We start from the raw sequence: 20,905 nt of genomic DNA, 5'->3' as shown, positions 1-20,905 counted from the left end.
CAGCAGGGGATCAGGGCCTCTTGCTGGGCTCCAAGGACCTTACATTTAAAAGGGCGGGCTTGAGGGGCAGGGTAGAATGCTACAAAGAAGCCCCAGGGCAGGAGCACACCCTGCTGCCATCCAGGACCTCTCCGCCCAGAAGCAGGCTGTTCTGGGGGATCCAAGGACCCTGCAGATGAAAAGGAGTGCTTGGAGGCAGGGTGAAATTGGGTAAAGAAAGCCAGCAACCAGGCCTAAAATTTAATCTTAATACAACTTTTTCTCTCCATCAGATTTTTTTTCTTAATGAAATAATTTCAGACCTCAAGATAGTCCGTTGATGTTTTAGATTTAATCATGACACATCAATTTAAGCTTTACCATGACAAACCAATGACAATTCTTAAATATTTTGCTTAGATATTGACAGTTTTAGCTTTATTATTTTAATTTAATTTTTGTTTATTATTCTATTCTCTCTGTGTGTGTGTGTGTGTGTGTGTGTGTGTGTGTGTGTGTGTGTGTGTTTTGGCACTCAAATGTAGAGATGTATATATAGCAAAGAAGAAAACTTTCAAGTGTGGTCTGTCTTGGCAGAAGGCCACAGATTCTTTGTATTGAACTGAGGTCATAAGGTTTGGAGAGGAAGTCTTTTTACCTTCTGAGTCATTTTTAGCTTTACATTTAATTGATAAATTAAAAAATACCAATGGGCATAACACCAATGGGCATAATTATTGTAATTAGCATATCCACTACCTCAACGGACTGATTGCTGAATTGTGGTTTAGCACACGCCTGCTCAGTGAATGTTTGACCCACCTATGGTCCCAGAGCTCAATTTGGATATATTTGAAATGTGATATTAGTATGTACACATTATTTTTAGACTGAGACTGTCTCGCACAGTTTAATGATGATGATATATTCTGCTATAGTCATCCTTACATAATTTCTGTACTATGCAATCACAACTGAACTTACACAAATCTTCATGGTGTAGGTTGGTAACAACACAATCATAACAATAGAGGATGAAGTGAAATGAAACTGTGCCCTGGACTGTGTCACTTTTACTAATTAAAAGGAGTCTTCTGTAAAATAAAGCATAAAGTAAAATTTATCTGTAGTGATCACATCAGTGAGTTATTTGTTATATCAGTGAGTTATTTGTTATGAGTTATTTGTTATCAGTTAATCAGTGAGTTATTTGTTATCAGCAATTATTTTTTCTGCATATAATTATATATGTTATACTTTTATGTACCTGGGAGCTCAATAAACTTATGTTTGTGATGACATTATGAAAGATTGCATCCATTATAGATTTATTGAACAATTGTGATATATATTGTTTTTCTTAAATAAATGTCATTATGTGGAAGAGCAGTATATACTTCAACATATACAACATGTTTATAGTGTAGGGTACGTCTACCCAATGATTTGTAGTCATCGGTTATCTTGGGAAATGATATCTATATCTACCTACAAACAAATATCACAGCTAATAAAATACTTCCTGATTTGTCTGAAAATATTTCAGGGGGAGAAATGGTATGCTCAGATAATAGCGTTTTTTGTATCTTTTCTTAGGCAATAAATGTTCCAACATTGTTTATTAAAGGAATATATAAAAGAGAAGGCAGTGCTTTGAGAAGAAGAAGAATAGATTTTGAGCAAACTGAAGCTTGAGATACAGTTTCCTAAACTTATAATGCCTGGGAAGAAAGAAAGGGGGGGGAGGGAAGGAGGGAAGGAGGGAGGAAGATGGAGTGAGGAATGTGTGTGTGTGTGTGTGTGTGTGTGTGTGTGTGTGAGAGAGAGAGAGAGAGAGAGAGAGAGAGAGAGAGAGAGAGGAAGTCTACTGTAAGAAGGCTTGGTTGCCTGTTTTGGTTCAGTGGTGGGTGAGTGTTTTTATTCAGGGGTGTATTAGTTTCAAATCTTCTAGATGACATGTTATAAAGTGTTTAATAAAAATTTGAGGGACATATAATGAAAGCTTTGTGGTATTAATGTGGAAGAAATGCCTATTTTTAAAACCATCTGTGAGAATGTGAATATTGACATGTCACAGGAGATTAAAGCAGTAGTTTCTAGACTCATGTACAGCTCTCACTAAAGATATCTGGACTGAGTTTCATTTCTAGCTATGGAAACCAGAAGAACCTTGATAAAATTCATTTACCTTTGGTTCTAAACCTTCTGAAGAATCAAGAGAACAGGAAAGAGGCTAACTCTTTGATCCCTTCTGTCACAATGACCTGTTCTTTTGCTGCTATAAAGTAAGTAGTATTTACACTTCAGCAAATACACCTGAAGTCAGCCTTACAGTTCAATAAAAAGAATGAGGCAGAAGCAGGCAAATCCCAGAGTCTGAAGCCAGCCTGCTCTACTGAGTGTGTTCCAGGACATCCAGGGCTACATAGAGAAATCCTGTCTCAAAAACAAACAAAAACCAACTAGTTAAACAAAGAAAAATGAATATTAAGAATTAAAGAAGAATCATAGCTCCTTAATTCAGTGGACATTGTATAGAGGGACACAAAGAACAATTTTTCAGTAGATTTTTAGTATTTGCATCAGTAGTCCACAATTGCAGATTATCTGGGAATAATTTTATCAAACGAAAATGTTCTACTTAGTGCTTTTGCATTTGACAGGATTTTTCTCTTAAAATGTTTTATTAAATTCAGTGATTATTTCAAATTTTCAAATTCTCTAGAAAATGTTATTAGGGATGTATATATATATACACCAGCAGAACAGGTAGTAGAATAAGGTTAGATGAAGAAAAAGAAGATGAAGATAATGGTAGTAGATAGGTAATAGAGGATGATATAAATAGATAGACAGACAAATAGTTAAATAGAATTCATAAAGTAAAATGTCTCCTCTGGAAGTGGGAAAATAGCTACATAACCAAGAAGACAAATAGTTGCAAACCCATAAACAATACAACAGCTGTAACCTTTTTGTATTCTGATTGCTAGCTTAAAATTCTGTGAGACTTGTGTTCAGACTACAGAAGTCTTTCATTTTCACAAAAACAACTTTAAAAAGTACAAGTCAAGAATCAATATTCATTTCCTACTCATATTGTTTGCAGTTTCTTTCCTGTTCCCAACAGCCCACAGAGATGTGGCTGGTCGAGTGGGAGGTAAAGGAAGAACAGTCATCACCTTGCAGACAAGCTCTCAACACAAATGAATGAGTCAGATCCTTTCTTTGCTGTTCAAGCTTTCTTTGCGTGATTCTGAAGGAAAAGGACAGTTCAACTAGTCTAACCTTCCAGGTAGAAGCTGTCAGCTACACTCTCTCCAAATATGATAGTAATTGCATTATTATCTAGTAACACTTCTCTTCAGATAGTTCAATTTTTAATCAAAAATAAAATTTTTCAAAATAGCTAGTACACCATCAACTTAATCTATCAAATTTAGAAGCTAAATATATTTTTTTCAATGAGTGCAATGTTGTAATATTTAGTGTGCTAAATATTGTGTTACCTGTTGTTTGGTCCCTTCCATATCCTGTTAACATATATTATTACCTAGCCCATAGAGTGTTATTAACTGAAACTTGACAAAAATCAGAAAAAATAAAAGATATTGAGAAGGAAAGGTTTTTTCACTGATAATTCAAGGCCATTTAGTGTCCTGTCCATAAATTGTTAATGATCTTTCTGTATAAAGCAGGATAAAAATGGAATAGCTTCAGATGGTTTTGCATGAAGTAAAATTCCATTTGTTTTAAAAGACTCATACATTTTATATTGCTGTATTTGAAAGCAATCTAGCCTTCCTCTTTACACAGCAGCTACTCTTGTTTCTCTACTTAAACACCTCAGGGTGTTAAAAAATAGAAATAAAAGGAAGAAATAAACAAAGTCTTTATCCTTTATGAGAATTTTACAGTTTGTTTTGAACTTGAAGCAACCACATAAACAATAGAAAATAATGCCATTGACTGCTGAGGTGACACTGTACATTAACTGAGCTACTGTCATGCTCTAAGAACTGTAGAAAGCCATCTGCTATGGGCAAGGCATTGAGCTGTTTGCAAACATTTCTCTTCATGTTCTTAGTACGCACATTGTTATTCTAGTTTTTGGGAAAAAATCTGAAATTTAAAAAGGGAAGGCAAAAAAAAAAAACCCTCAAAATATATGTGGGAAGCTAAGGATGAGAACTAAGGCCCAATCTTTCTCTTGCCTCTGCATTGTTACCATTCCTTTGAATCTAAAGGAATGAGCAAGAGGACTTAATCACTGTGTGTTTCATTTTTTCTTATGCTGCTCCATCTTCTACAGGGTCTTTCTATGTAGAGGTATCAGTACATTTTCAAACCCTCTGAATAAAATGCTTTTATCCTTGTCACTTGTTCAAAGGCAGAACGTTACTGCAGCCCAAAAGTGTAGGCGGAAGTATTCTGGTATGGTTGTGGCTTGAGGATGTTGCCTATGCTAGAAGGATTCTCAAGGAGCATCGTATAAAAGTTTGTTAATCTGCCTCATCAGGAAGAGAGCTATGGGAGTAGTCTGGACAGTTAGTTTTTAAACAAAACAGTGACCACTTCATACTAACCCTTCCCAACACCCATCAAAGAGAAGGTACAAGTATAGTAGCTTAGTCATATTCATGGAAACAGGATACAAAGTTTGTTTTCCCAAACCTCAAACTTAAACTGATATGTGACTCAAAATTGGAAGGAAGTTTCAAATGGAAATCCGGAGGAAGGGTATGATTGGAAACAGCCTGCAAACAGGCCATAGCTCATTCAGATGTTGTCTGGAATGTGACCAAAACAAGTATGATGTCAAGACTAGAATACTGAATTATAGCAGGGACATACACATCTGTCTTTTGCCCTTCTTCATTTTTTCTCTTCTAACCTGGCTCTACTTGGAAGGTTTGCATCATCTAAAATTCTTGACCTGAACAGCAATTGAAAGTAATTGTGAGATGGGCAGCCGAAACATTAAGAGTCAATCTTTGTCAAAAAGCCTACTTGTTTGTGAGTTAACTTGAAGCCAGAAAAAAAGGAAATATTTTTAGAAATTAAAATACAAACAAATTGAAACTGTTTCCTCACCTTAAGTATGTGTGGAGCCCCAGGATGTCTCAGAAATTAGCAGTGTTCCTGTGACATTTCTGCTTAACCCCAAGTGACATCAACTTGTATCATGTATCAAAACAAGAGCTCCTTTCCTCAATTTCCCCACTTCTATTTCACATACTTTTGTAGTTATCATTTAAAAACTGGAGAGGAACTTTTTCACTTATCTGAAAAATTAATAATTCAATGCCCACTGCCAGAGAAGTAGCCCCTCTCCCACACACAGTTTCTCTGAGTCTTTAGGATGAAGTCAGATCAAGCAACAAAGGTTTTCAACACAGAAAAATGGTTAAGATCTCTTTAAAAACATAAGCACAAGTCCTGCCCATGGTGAATTAAATCAGCATCTACAAAGATGGAGCCATGTTTGCTTTTTCACAAGCTCCCAGTTGGTTTTAATGCACTGGCAGAGTTGGGAGCAGTTACTTCTTGTTGAAAGGTTCTTCAGTTGAAAACAAACACACTGTATTTCCTTGTAACAGGGAAAATAGAGTGACTTATTTTGCATATGGATAGAAAATACAGAGGAAAAGAGCGATTGTCTAGGAATGCACATATAGATGTATGTAGGAAGATAAGGCCTATGAGGCTAAGAGATTAGTCAGCCTGGAGTCTGCTTCATGCCTAGCAACAGATGCTGTCAGAGGTCCTTATCATGCCTAGTCAATGACAGGCAACCAAAATATCAACAGATCAGAACTCAGAATGCAGACTGGGAGCTGGGAGGGGGTTATATAAGGCTCTCTCCTTTGTGGAATAAATGAGGCAGCTGCTTGTCTTTTACCTGACTCCTGAGGTCTATATCATTGACATCACATCACAATTCTCACCCACTTCCCTGAACAAGTCGTTAGGATCCAGTAACAGACATAGATTTAAATACATGAAGTATTCCATCAAAGTCTCTATAAAATATTGTATGGACTCTTAAACTGCTAACTAAAAAAAAGCAAAAACAAAGAACAAAATTGTTCACTTAAGAAGCAAAGAAGACAAAATTAATTTCTGTTAAAAATTTTTGAAGGGCCAGCTTATTTCATCAATTTGCTTAGACATCTTTCTAGATGTTCTAGGAAGATCCAATGTTGTACCCGTGGTTGTGTCATAAATAGGAGCAAATAACATTCTGACTTATACTCAAATTTACTTACATATATTTTTTTCTTTAATTGAGCAGTAGGGTCCACATATGTTGACCTCTTACAACAATAATGATTTAATTTACAACAATAAACTTTAATGATGATGATTGAGGAAATTCCTTAGAGATGATGGTGATTACTCACTGTTACCTGCATTTGACTTAAGAATTACAAAATAAAACCAATCTACTAGATATTTTAAAATACAGAATAGTTCAATTCAATAGTGTTTACTAATAAAGAGATGGATGGAAGATTGGTTAGGGAACTGTCTCAAACACTGTACAGATTGGGTTCCAATAGTCTATGGTCAATGGAGTAAATAGTGTTTCATCAATAGTCATTCATTTTTCTTTCCTATGTGTTTTGTTTGTATTTTGCTTACACTAAAGGTATTTAGCAATTGCACTAGAGACCATATAACCTGAAAATATCTGTCTGACCCCTTACAGAAAGAGGTTGCCACCTTTGCTACAGTATATTTAGTATCATTACTTTAGATAAAAGAAGAAATTAATCTCAAAAAGCTTTTATACCCTAAAAGCTGTTGTGAATTTGAACATACAAATGGAGTCGAGTGATTAAATAAATTTTGCATATACTTGAAAATTTTTTTCTGTAATTTTCAAACAATAAGCATTTTCTTTTGCATTCAGATGACACATGATCACTTTTTGCATGAAAGCAAATATAGAAATAAAGATGTTAATTTTAAGATTTGTAAAAATGGATTACACCTGACAGTTGAAAGATAGCATTCATTAATTTAGTCATGAAGATGCCTTAGTTCTTGAAATGTGAATAAACTCATCAGCTGGAAAGTTTGACAGCATGATTCCCTGAGCTTTCATTACACTTTATGTTGGTGAAAAGGACAACTTGCCCTTTACTTCTGATGCTTCTGTCCATGTGGACATAGAACTGAAGCAACACAGGCCACTTTGAATGTATTCTTTCTTTATCAAGTCAGTGAGGAACAAATACAGGAGTCCAGCCCTCTCCTTTCTTTCATCTTCTGTGGTCTACTGCTCTCCTTTTTCACACTTTACGATTGAGAGACAGTGGGTTCTTAAGACTGGAGGGGTGCAGTTCCAAGTCCAGCACCAGGACACTAATGTGTGTACCTATGTAGATCATATTCACCATGTCAGAAATAAAGGTTACATTTTAATCTATATTTTACTCTACATCTATTAATTTGTTTGAACTTCAAGTCAAGCATAGGGATATATTCATTAATTTTCCTGAAGTACCCCAGTATTATATTATTTTCTCCAGGAGTTTGAAAATTTGAATAATTCAGAATAAAACAAAGATGTGATTCAGGACTTTTGACTTGAATGTGAGTGTAAGCAATATTGGCCTTGGTGATTTATAAAGCCCTCTAGATTTAAGATTAGGCCCTGTTTCCTATTCAGCTGATTTAAACCATAGCCATGCATATGGCAGCATTAAACTTAGATACGGACAATAGAACTTTGCCTGTTACAGAATCTGCACATTAGTGACTGTATTTGAAGAGGAAGATCAGTAATAAACTTGATTAAAAAATGAAGTACAGAACTTTGGAAAGGCTCAGATCTTAGGTCAGCCATGGGTTGACTGTAAAACTAGCATGGGAACAGATTGTTTTTAGCCCCTTAAACTTGAACTTTTGCCCTTACATTACCAATAAACTAGACTAAGACTAGATTCTATTATTAGGGAAAATAATTCAGTGCATTGCCTCTAACTGTAAGACATTGCCTTTCTTGTGTATCAGAGTTAGTCTAGTTGATAGGCTGGTAACCCTTGATTGGGAAGGTACATATAATAATTAGGTGAGGCCTCATGGCTCAGCTGGTGCAATTTGAAAATATTGAGTTCTACTGTTGCACTGTGAAATCTCTCATGTTCCACACTTGTGTGAATGGCGTGGTTGTGTTTCAATAACATTTTACAAAAGCCAGTGTTGACTTTTGTCCCAACTAATGCTAGAGAGCACAGGGTTTATTGTTATGAGTTTCATTTTGTATTTATTTCCCAAAGTGTTCTTCTGGAGTCAATGACATTTGCCCATACTCAAGAGTTAAGGCCTCATGAAGGGGTTTTAAGTCAACTTAGATTATCTGGTTACATATTATCTCATTCATTTTCTGTGCTTCCACAAAATCCCTGTGACAGATGGATTTATTTAGAACAAGTTCCCACGTAGTACTGTAAAACTGGGCATTGCACCCAGAGAAGGTCTCATTTTATCACTAAAGATGAAGAAAGCATGATTGACAGGTGGCTGTGTTTGCAAGAGACGAACATGATGATGAGAGTTCTTGCTTTTTAACAACTCATACTTGTAGGGGAAAACTCCTTCTATTAAGAAAGGCATTAATCATAATTAGAGGTAATACTGATCATCTTTTAAGGTAATACTGATCAATATGAATTTTGCTATTAATACAAGGTAATATAATACATAGACTTCATTCTTTACAAAGCATATTCAAGTCATGACACATTTCATGTATATTCCTGAAAACAAGGTTTTAAATCAGAAACATTTCTGTAAGATGTGATAGAAGCAGCAGTTGTGGTTCCAATCTAGAAATGCCTTCTTTTTACAGAATGAATCTCACATTCTACCTGGTGGCAGGTTTTCAGAATCACAGACTCAAAAGGAAAATGAAGCCAAGAGAGGATTTTTAGTGGGGTGAATAGAAAAGAAACACTTCACTAAGCCTGACCACTGATGACCACACAGTTTTTATGCTTGCAAGCACAGCCATTGCTGATATGCTATTCTCCATAAGAAACAAAGAATGCATAGTTTCATTTACAATCAAGATGCAATGAATGGCAGAGGCAAAATGAAGTTTTTGCTGAGAATTATCTCCCAAAGCTCAAATTCAGTGCTAGTATTTGGGTCACTTGGCTTTGGATGGTGTTTAATCTGACAGTAAAATTTTCATCATCTGTCTACTCTCACTCGAATACCAGAACACTTAGGAACAGTTACTAAGAACTTTGGCAATGCTACAGATGGGTTTCCTTCATTTCTGAGACTATATCCTTGTCTAAAATAACTAATCTCAAGGCCTAGAAACTACCTTGTTTTCTTCTGTTGTTGCTGTTTTTAAAGGGTGTGTGTGTGTGTGTGTGTGTGTGTGTGTGTGTGTGCGCGCACGCGCACACACAAGAAACCTTGGAAGTCAGAAGAGGGTAATGGATTCCCTGGAACTAGAGTTATACAAGGTTGTGAGACTCAGTGTGGGGGCTGGAAACTGAACTCAGGTCCTCTTCAAGAGCAATAATGCTCTTAATTACTGAACCATCTCTCCAGTTCCTGTCTTGTTCCTTAAATTTAGTGTATGGGTGGTGCTTATTTAAGGATTTTTCAAGAAAGTTCATTTGGTTTGAGGTGGACTTAGCTGTAGCCTCTCAAGGGTCATAGCACAGCCTAGCATCAGAAATATTTACTTAGATCCAAGCAGCAGAGAAAGATGAAGAAGTTTGAAGTTTGGAATTTAGTTTCTGTGAAATTAGCCCACAAGGTTAATATTTGATTATAATCTTGAATTATTTGTGTGATGCTCAGTGTTGTCAATCTGACAGAACCTAGAACCACCCTGGAATGTTTGTGGAGGATTATAATAATTGCACTGTTACTTGAGATGAGACAATCCCCACACCCTCTGTTGTGAGTGATACTGTTCCCTAACTGAACTGTAGAGCCCTCTCCTCCCTGCAGGTGGCATTGTCTGAGGACCAGATCCTGGACTCCATAAATGGAGACATGGAATTAAGCAACTATATACTTTCATCACTCTGCTTTAAGTTGCAGCCTTACCTTCTCCATCATGATAAACTTTGAGCTAAATGAACTCTTTCCCTTAAATTCCCTTCTTCAGAGTGTTTTGTCATAGCAACAAAAAACACATAACCAAAGCAAACAAACAAAACCTTGAATTTTGCATTTATTGATAATGGGTTTGAGTTATTAATGGACTTTAATTTTTGTACTTTCATTTTCCTGACACAGATATATTAATGTGTGTGTGCTTTATTCCTATCATCTTACTGTTGGACTATATGATAAGTTTCATCATGGTCTCAACTAGTCCCCTGATGGGTTGAAAATGTGAGTATTACAAAGACACTCTTCATTTCTGCTACCTTTTTCTTCACATAAATAATACACCCTATTTATAATTCTTTTGCTTTCTCTGAATTAAACTGACCTGTAGGTCATAGAAGAAAACTGAACAACTCAAGTTTCAATTCCAATCTCCTTCTTTTCCTTTAGGTATGCACTGCCTATGCATATTCTGCTCAGCAACTCTATAGTGTAAGCATTAGGGTTAATACGCACACTGTGTTAGAGTTGTTCCAATTCTGTGCTACCCAAGCCTCAGCAATAAGATGGCTGAAGCATAATCATGAGGTGGAAGCCCTTGCTGTTAAAATATTATGAGTGTGAGAAAGGCTTTGGTTATGTGTTAAGATCTCCACAGAACTGAAATGTGGGGACTTGTCATAAGAAAGAAATACTGAGCTTTCCTTAGAATAACTGGAAATTAATGTGTGATGAAAACTTCAGTATTGCCAACAGAAAAGTAGAGAGAAGTCAGCGTATGATTTAGGATTATGAGCATAATGATAGTGAAACCTCTGAGACAGAGGAAAAATAGTTTTGCCAAGAGACCAAGAAAACTATTGAATTTTTTTTTTTTTGGTTTTTTTGAGACAGGGTTTCTCTGTGGCTTTGGAGCCTGTCCTGGAACTAGCTCTGTAGACCAGGCTGGTCTCGAACTCACAGAGATCTGCCTGCCTCTGCCTCCCGAGTGCTGGGATTAAAGGCATGCGCCACCATCGCCCAGCACCAAGAAAACTATTGAGAATACCCACAGAACTATCCACAGGTTAGGAAGCAGAAGAAAAAAGCATTCATGAAGCAGTGCTAGAATGTTCCACAACAAGAACGTGGTAATGTTACAAAGAATGTTGCTAGGAGGCCTCAAAGGTATTAGATGCAATGGAATCATCAGAGAGAAAGAATTGATAACCTTGGATTCACCAGTTATCTGGAGATTGCCTGAGAGAGGTTTTTATTTGTTTGTTTGTTTTTTAAAGAAATGCCATTCCACTAACTCTCTCATTCAGACTAGAAAATGGTAGAGGTTACCTGAAGAGAGAGGGAATGGAACATGAACAGTCTCCTAAAGTGGGTGGGAATCTTAGCCAGCACTTCTGCCTCTATCACACTTCAGAGCAAGACTTCTCATCGCAAAGCAGGACTTTCCATGCCAGTCGCACTCACTATACATTTCTATATTCTAGAATTCATTGAAGTCTTTCTCACAGTTATTCAGTGCAGACATGCAAAGTGAAAATCTCAGAACAGATGTCAGCTATCAGTGTACAGTCAATTGTACAGCCAAAAAGCCTCTGAATTCTTTTGTTGTCTAAAAGCATCTGTTTTGTCTATGCAAAATTACCTGTTAACATTTATAGTAGTCAGGCATCTGTTACTGTAACAAAATACACGAGCTTAAAAGTAGAAACGTTATTTTGGCTTGTGGTTACAAAGTTTCAATCTGTGGTAGTTTAAATCTATTGGCTCTGAGATAGAGTAAGGCAGAACATCAAAACGAAAAGGAACTGTGAAATAAAGCTGCTTTCCGGGTGGTGGACAGGAAACAGACTAAAGTGAAGGGTTGGTGATGAGACATTTCCTTTAGGGTCAAAACCCTTTTTTGTCCCAAATTAGTTTACTTTCTATAATTTTCATCACTGAACAGTAGCCTATGGAGTGATGAATGCATTAACAGATTACTCCTCTGATTATGTCAGACTGGTCCAGTGGTCCCATGTCTACACACTGCTGCATTGGGACCAAGTTTTCAACATGGCTTTAGCTCTAGATATGCTATTACTATCTACAAGGCAACTTTCCCCTAAGTTCCACAAGAAGATGCTCTTGAGCACTGGTCTTCTCTTTCCAAAGCGCTGTCGTCATTTTTTAAAAATATGTCCAGATCATGCCTACTGTGGCAATGGTATCTACGCACTTGTATTCTCAGAAGTGTTTTTTTTTTTTTTTGGATGATAAATCATAACATCACTCCCCTACTTCCTCTTACATGTTCCCTGTGTTATGTTTTAATCACAATTTATTTATCTCAGTGTTCTGAGAAATACAATTGTCATTGTGGGTAATCTCAGTGAGAACAAAATAAATAATAAATATTAAACTATATATGTGCTCATGGGCTTTGAAAATGAGTAGAAATCACTACTCGTGATAAATATAAAAATGTTGGTAATTAAGAATTAAAAGATGTGGTAAAGAGAGGATCATAAAAAATGATCAGAAAGAATGTAACTTCAATGAAAGGTAATCCTTATTATTGGTTATATTTTACTAGTCATTTATGAAAAGATGCAACTATTTGACACTGTAGATGGCTCAGAGCTTGTTTTTGCTTCTTTCTTTCTTTCTTTCTTTCTTTCTTTCTTTCTTTCTTCTTTTTTCCCCCCAGAGGACCTTGGTTTGACTGCCAGCACTCACAACAATTCACAAGAATCTGACACCCTCTTCTAGCACATTTCACATAAGACATACAAATACGCACACATGCACTCACACAAATGAAAACAAATATAAATCCTTTGTTAACAATGCAATCATTTATGATAGGCATAACACACCCACTTATTATGACCTATTCAAATGCAAAAGCAGTCTGTGACTATTGACAACAGGGTCTTAGCTGGACTTGCAGCTCATAACTGTAGTATTCAACTTGACCTATTTTCCTAAATACCTTCTCCAGAATGTCAATATGAGCGTCTCTTTATTTACCACATCCAACTGATGCATGGTTTGTGAGGCAGCAGTAAGCTCTCTCACTTTTCTTTGTCTATTCAAGTTTAGCTTTTCTGATACAAGTACCACTCTGCTCATTATCATAATTACTGTTCCAACTAAAGCCAGTTAGCCATCTAACTGTGTGAAATGGAATGTTTTCAGAAGGCTCCTAGCCACCAGTCTGTTCTTAAAAGTCTGATTTTCTGAGAAAAGGGCCCAGGAATCTGTGCTATAGAAATTCTTTGGGTTGTTCTCATGTGCAAAGTCTGAAACCTGCACTGAGTGCTGGAAATCTGCTCTGTTAACATTTTCTTATGTGCGTCTCCAGGTCAGGTATGTTTCTCCATGTAACTCAATGCTGTTAAGCACAGCAGCCAGGTTTAGAGTCTCATCTTGTTACCCTGCATGAGGCCTTTGACACAGGTCACACATAGTCTATCCCTTCCTGCCTCCCTCCCTTCTCCAGTCTTCCCCTCCATTCCTCCCTTTCTTCTTCCCTCCCTTTTTTCTTTTTTTTCCTAGACTTCAGCTCCATTTCTGGTTTGATTTTTTTTTAATAAGTCACAGATCATTCCTTCTTTTCCTCCATTGCTCATTTCTCTATTGTTTTCTGACATACAGCTCTGAACCAAATCTAAGGCATAGCCTTGGTCATCTTCTGTTTTGCCTTGAATATTACTCTCTACATTATTATTTCACTAGATGTTCCAGCTTTAAATACTGTTTATACTGGCAAGTTTTTAATTTTTTTTTTCCTTTTTATAAATATAAGATGCAAATTTGGGAAACATGGGGCAATATAGAAAGTATAAACACAAATCAGCAAAATAAAGGCACTACAAGAGAAACACACTTTAAAAAACACACTTTTTTTTAAGTGCAAAAGAGTTTTGCACTTACTGCATTTATTTGTTTTATGATAAAATTCCTTTTGCTTTTTTCACATCTGGGACAGTGTTCTACCAGACTGCTGAGGAATTTCACTCTAGGCTTCAGTACATTTAAAACTGTTTGTAACAGAATCCCAGCTTTCTTTGTTTTACTGCTTGCTGGATCACACTTATGCTGACCCTGAGTTTAAATTGGAAATATACTGGATAGTTGGTACAACGCCAACTTTTCAAGTCAGTGATGTCATTACAAAGGAAAGTATGAACAGATTTTTAATGCTTTTATAAAACAGGAGATCTATAAAGACAAAAGGTCTGCAGTAAAAAGATCAACAAAGGGCCCAAGTTAGCTTCTGTAATAAAACATTGTTTATAGTATCTCAGAAACCAGGAAGTGGTTAACCAAAATTCTATTGGTTAGTCTATGTTTTTTCTAAAGGAAGTAAATGTACTTCAAGATAAAGACTTTGAAATAACTCAAATCCATGGCAGACACTGTATGTATGTGTCACTTTAGTTGTGACTTATCAGGCATGTTAAAACTCTGGAACTTTTGCTGAAGGGCTGCAGAGAGGCTGGGTGACGAGCTGTACATAGCATGTATTCTGAAACAGCCTGATGAGGCATGCAATGACTGTCAACAACCCAGAGAACTCTCACAATCCCTAAGCCAACATTGTTTAAGGTCTTTCTTCCTAAGATCCTTTGCCTAACAGTTTTTTCTCTTTTTGCTGTGTTCATTTACATGAATTCTCTTCTAATAAAAGCATTAAAACGGAGTCCAATAGTACAGAGCTTAAAGTCTTGTTTGCCATACCCACATGCATGTTAAGCATCTTCTGTGGGTTTTAGTGACTTGATTTAATGAAGTAATACAACTGTAAATGAAGATTCTCAAAGAGAAACAAGTAGAAAACATAAATTACAAATAGCAGAACACAGTTCTTATTAGATATTCTCTGAATGATAATTCAAATTGGGAACATCTTATGGAAATAAAAGACTGGGCTGCAGTTAACTGTTTTTCACCCGTAATTACTGACTAAAAGCTAGGCTTAAGCTCATTACTAAGTGCACCACAGCCTTCAGGTTCATGTTGTGAGAGAAGCATGTCTGATTATTAGTTAGATTAGGGAGTATGACTATAATCTTTCAAATCTTTATTGAAATCTTTATTTCGGTTTTATTTGTAAAATATGGATCATGCTGTAACCCCCCATTTGTAGTTTTGTTGCATGTCTGACATGTTGTGATTTTGTTTTATTCTGTTGCTGTGATAAAACACTCTAACGAAAAGCAACTTTGGGTGAAGCTTGGGTAGCTTTATTATATAGTTCAGGACCAGTTGCCTAGGAATAGTGATGCTCATAGTTGGTTAGGTCCTCCTGCAACAATTAATAATCAATATAATCCTCCACAAATATGTTCTCAGGCCAATGTGACTTAGGAGGTTCTTCAATCCAGGTTTTCCTCTCAGATGGTTCTAGGCTGTGTCAAGGTTGGCAAAGGTGATGAGGACACAGTATGCTTCACAGACACATCTTGCATTTAGAATCAAGAATAAGTGTTACATGAGGGTCACTCTTTTTTTTTTTAAAAAAAAAAAAAAAAGATTTATTTATTTATTTATACAATATCCTGCCTGTAGGCCAGAAGAGGGCACCAGATCTCATTATAGGTGGTTTATTTGAGCCACTATGTAGTTGCTGGGAATTGAACTCAGGTTCTCTGGAAGAGCAATCAGTGCTCTTAACTGCTGAGCCATCTCTCCAGCCCCAATGATCACTCTTATTAGCAACTGTTAGCAAGCATTCTCTGCACCAATTAGGATGGCATAGGTTATATTTTAGTAACCAGCAACCCCCAAATTGCAGTTGTTTGAAATTATGGAGAATTCTTTCCACTGGATGCCTGGGTCAGAGGAACTTCCTTCATTGCTCTGTCCACACTGTAACACACTGAGCTACACTGCTTTACTCATGTTTGCACTGTTAGTGGTATTACAGAAGGACTCTGGAGGATCTGCCCTCAGCAAGTAACTGCTGGGGTCTCCCCCACAGTACTAAGAGAAAAATCAAGTCCTCATAAAGGTGGAGAGGAGTGGGACATTGGTGAACACTTACAAGTTAATGTAATTTCAGGTGTTTCTGTTAAGAGATGTTCCTATTGATGTTTACATAAGCAAAATCCCAATTATTTGGGGGGGGGGGATATTTTGTTCCCAAAACTGAATGATAAAATTCTATGTAAGTAAGCAGGGCCAAGAGGCACCAGTAAAGGGTGTTTATTCATTTCTTTATAGTCTTTCCACTCTAAGAAAGCAATTTTACTTTAACTCTGAGCTCTTATTACTCATCAAAAGTTTTGAAAAATTACTTTACAATATACTTTCATAACGATCTTAAATAAATCAAAATGCAAATGACTATTCAAAACTTTCCTCAATAAATAGTTTTGTCTTCCTTATTAGAAGATAATATAAATTAGCTATTAAATTTGATTTTATATTACAAAACTTTTCTCCGTAAAGATTGGACTATCACAGAATACCTGCAGTTTCTATAGAGATATTCCCTTCGATGAATGTTGTTATCCTTGGGCAGTGATGATTTGTTTCACAAGCACAGATCGTTTGTTCCTGGATTCTGATCCATAGCACACCACTATGGTTTGGAAAATGAGAAAAACTTAAAATATGAAATAATATATGCAAATTACATATACTTTGTGGACCTATTGCTAATTATTAATCCACAAAAATCTCAACAAGTCTTCACCAAAGTCTCCTCAGAAACATTTTTCTAGGACTTTTCACCTCAGTATGAAAGAAAGGCTAGAGAAACTCCTGGACTTTTCTTTCTTTTATTATCAACTATAGAAGTTCAAACATTCTCACGGTGTTTTCCCTCTGATTCAATCTTTAAAATTCAAAATAATCTGAAACAACATCAGCTCAAGATAACTTTTTCTCTTTCATTAACTGGTGATTATTATAGTTAGCAGCTCAGACGGGGAGTTTCATGTTGCCCACACTGAAGTCATTAAGCCGTGGTAACAATCCCCTGCTGGCAGAGAGAATACACTCCCTCCTTTTTCTTATTCAATAATCACAACTTGGCAGGCTATACATGAAAACATTTTAGAAACTGTGTTTTTAATGCCTTTTATACATACTTTAAAATCGCATGTGAAAGGAACCATGGCCTGCTAAATAATTATCACTCTTCATGCAGTAAAGTCTCCATTCTGTGCAGCACATCCGGTAGGAACAAGAGATGGTAGTTGGAAGCCACTGTGGTAGTAGCTTGGGCCGCTTCCAGTTCCTTGTACCTGACCCACCCAAATCTGTCAGGCCACTTGATACTGCTCCAAAGTTCCTTGACTGCTTGAAATTAGATACATTTTCTTTAAAATAATGATGTCAATACATAGGTTCTTTGATAATTTTCAGGTGAATGCAATGTATTTGGTTTATGACTGCCTTTCACTTTTCCTCTGCAAGTCCTCCTGTAAAGAACCCCAGCTTCATCTCTTCCTCCTTTCCTTTTCTATAACCCACTGAGTACAGTTAATGCTGCCTGTATGCCTAGGAATGTAGGACTATCCACTGGCGAATGGGCAGCCCACCATTAGTCATTTCCAACTTTTATGTACATGTTTACTTCTTCTGAGATAACTTGCAGTTAAGCTTATTTGCTAATCAGAAGTGATGCCATGTCTCAGAGCAGGATCCATGCTTATCTCTCAGTGTGTGATCACAAGGAGTCTGCAGGATTCTCTTAGGAGATATCCATGTTTTTCGAGGGTGCTTTTAATTCTATTTTTCTATATCATTCAATTCATCCTATACACAGTCCAGAAAATACTGTACTTAAACACTTCCCCTTTAGGTTAAATGAACACATGAGAAATTTTGAAGCAATGTAAGAAAAGTAGGCCTGGCTGTCATCTTCAAGACATATGGATTAATGAGATGATCTAGACACACAGAATCTGCCTAAAGTTCCAACTCTGCCTACCCCAAAGTCTTGAAACCTGCCCACAGACCTCTTTCTAACTTAGCTCAGTAACCATTCTTTTTTTTTTAAGATTTATTTATTTATTATGTATACAACATTCTGTCTCGATGTATGCCCACACGCCAGAAGAGGGTGCCAGATCTCAGTACAGATGGTTGTGAGCCGCCATGTGGTTGCTGGGAATTGAACTCAGGACCTCTGGAAGAGCAGCCAGTGCTCTTAACCTCTGAGCCATCTCTCCAGCCCTCAGTAACCATTCTTAAAGTTTGGAAGGTGGACTCCACCCTTCATAGAAGCACCAGTGAGCTGCTGAGGAACCAAACAAGTCAGCCTTCCTCCTCACTTAGTGCTTAGCTCACAGGCCTTTCCTAGCAGTCACTTTTCCAAGCCCTTATCCGATGTTGTTGACAGTTATTCTCCCTGGGTCTTGTTACTGTTTATTCTACTGGAAGTTCACCTTGACAACTCTGCTCCTAATACCGATCTTTGTATCTGCCTTCTATCAGGAAGCACTGAAGTTGGATGTCTTTCCTAACACCATCTACCTAACTGAGAGAACTCAGAGATTACTACATGTCGTTCAGCCTGTTGCCAGATTGTTATGGATACAGAATACCCTGGTGTCCTTTCTGACTCACTACAGCAAGATAGTCCCTATTTCCTGTTGAAAACTTTCTGTTCTTAAAATGTTGCTTGCTTAAATAAAAGTTTTCATGTTACCTATGGCTGATGTCTCACTAAATGTCTAATTTCAAATCCTGTCACCTTATGTTTTCCGTATTTGCTGTGTACTTCTTTAGAACTGATCTTCCAAAATCCAGGGGATGCTTAAGCTTTTGACATTCAATCTGAGCTTTGGGAGAAAAGGAAAAAAAAGCTTATTTTACTGTTAATACATTTAAAAAAGTACACAAAAAATCATTTATTTCATGAAATGTTTTCAAGGAGTCCGGGACTAACTCCTTGGCATGTTCTGACTTACTCTTCCCAGGAAATTACAATTTAGTTGATAACTTTACAAAAGGCTTGAAAAATCCAATTACCAGTGGGCTCCTTTACACAGCTAGTGTCTTGTACTTTGTGTCCACCCATACACAGAGAGCCCCTACAGACCTGACAACATACACATTCAAACTCTCATTTGAATGATGTATCCAAAAGAGAGGGCTGGATGATGGAAGGTATCCACATCCTGATACCATCTAACTTAGACAAACCATCCAACACATATACTCAATTCCATTAGTCACAAGAGCAAGCATGACATAGCATAAGACCAGTACAAAATGGTGTAAATTTCATGTAGAGATTGTTAGGCATCACTTTGTATTAGCAGGAAATAAAGTCTGTAATAAGCAAAGTAAGCAGACAATAAACAAGAAACAAACCAAAAATTGTTTCTTAGGCTGTCCTGAATCCTCTACGGTTAACTGCTATAACAAAATTCCACAGAAGTCAGGCACAGAGTGAACTAGAACCAGCAGCACTTAGATAGCTGCCCATTCGTCAGTGGCCACCGGATTTGTATCTTTATTTTTTATTCCTTTCTTTTGGCTCTTGAATCCATAATAATCTCAGTAATGATGTTGGACAGGAAAGTACTGAATGGATTCTCAAACTCAGAGAAATCTCCAATTATTCATTATTTTGCCAAACATTATTCCAAGCAGGCTGAGGGAAAAGAGAAAAGTCACTGAGGGACAGGCAATACTTGCCTGGCTGTTGAAACCATCAGTGGTTCTTGCTACACTGGGTTGTTATATATTGCTGCTGAGGCAGACATCACGTTCTGGAACATTTATATGTTTCCTAGAGGCTATTAATTTTCCTGCAGTTTTATTTGAGACTTTAATTTATCCCTGAAATGACTCTCAGTACAATGATTATTCTAAGATTAAACATATACTATATACAATATATAATATAAGTATATATAATATATATAATTGGTAACAGTAGCAAAGACAGTCTTCTTAATGTGACTTTGAATTACACTTTAAGTATATTTAATCTAATCAAGAAACCATTATTGTTTAATTCTCTCTATTCCCCCCTCCCTCCTTCTCTTCCTCCCTCCCTCTGCCTCATTAAGATTAAAACTCAAAAATTGTCTTCTTCTAACAAATGAGGAAGAAGTCAAGGCACAGAGGGAAGACAGCAAACAATCATAATCATCTATGGTATTCTGATAATTTTATGCTACTCTTCCCTGTTACAGATCACAAACTTGACCTTTATCTCCTAGCTTAAATTCCAGAAATGGCCTGAAGTGAAGCATAGGAGATCTGGAGAAAAGCTCTTTTGAGCATGGAGAAGCTACAGGAGAACAAGTCTAAGATCTGAGTGAACACATAGCTTTGGTTTTTCACAAACAGAAAACCACCAAACACCACAATTCTCGTCACTCAAGTGGATTTACCAGTATTCTTCCTCTGCATCTCTGGTGGCTTCTCCTCCCTATTTAGACTTTGGATGTTGGTGTTTGTCGCTGCTTTGTCCTGGGCTGTTAGCTCTTCTTTCTAGCTCTCTTCTTAAGTCCTCTCACTTTCTTCTTGTTGCTGGAAGTTCCTTCTGTACCCTACCCACACTCAGCCTTTTATTTCCAGGCTGAATTGCCTGAGATTTTCTGTGTTCTCAACATAACAGTCAACAGAGATTTACTTGCCCCTAAGCTTGCCTTCTCTATAAGTGACATCAGAGCCGCACAAACTAAATATACAGCAAATTATCCTCAGATTCTTTTTCTTCATGGGTACATACAGACTATCACAAAGTCCTGCCATTTATACCTCCAAAAATGGGTTACAACCCTGTCAATTTTCTTCCATTTCATTCTTCACTGCTCTACCCAGGCACTGACATGTTCCTTCATTGCTTTTTATAGTTTCCTCTTGTGTCCATAGGTTAATTCTT

Source organism: Microtus oregoni, unplaced genomic scaffold, assembly GCF_018167655.1.
Source record: "Microtus oregoni isolate MIOR12 unplaced genomic scaffold, Mior012 000034F_ref0000314, whole genome shotgun sequence".
NCBI lineage: Eukaryota > Metazoa > Chordata > Mammalia > Rodentia > Cricetidae > Microtus > Microtus oregoni.
This window is presented reverse-complemented; position numbering follows the sequence as displayed.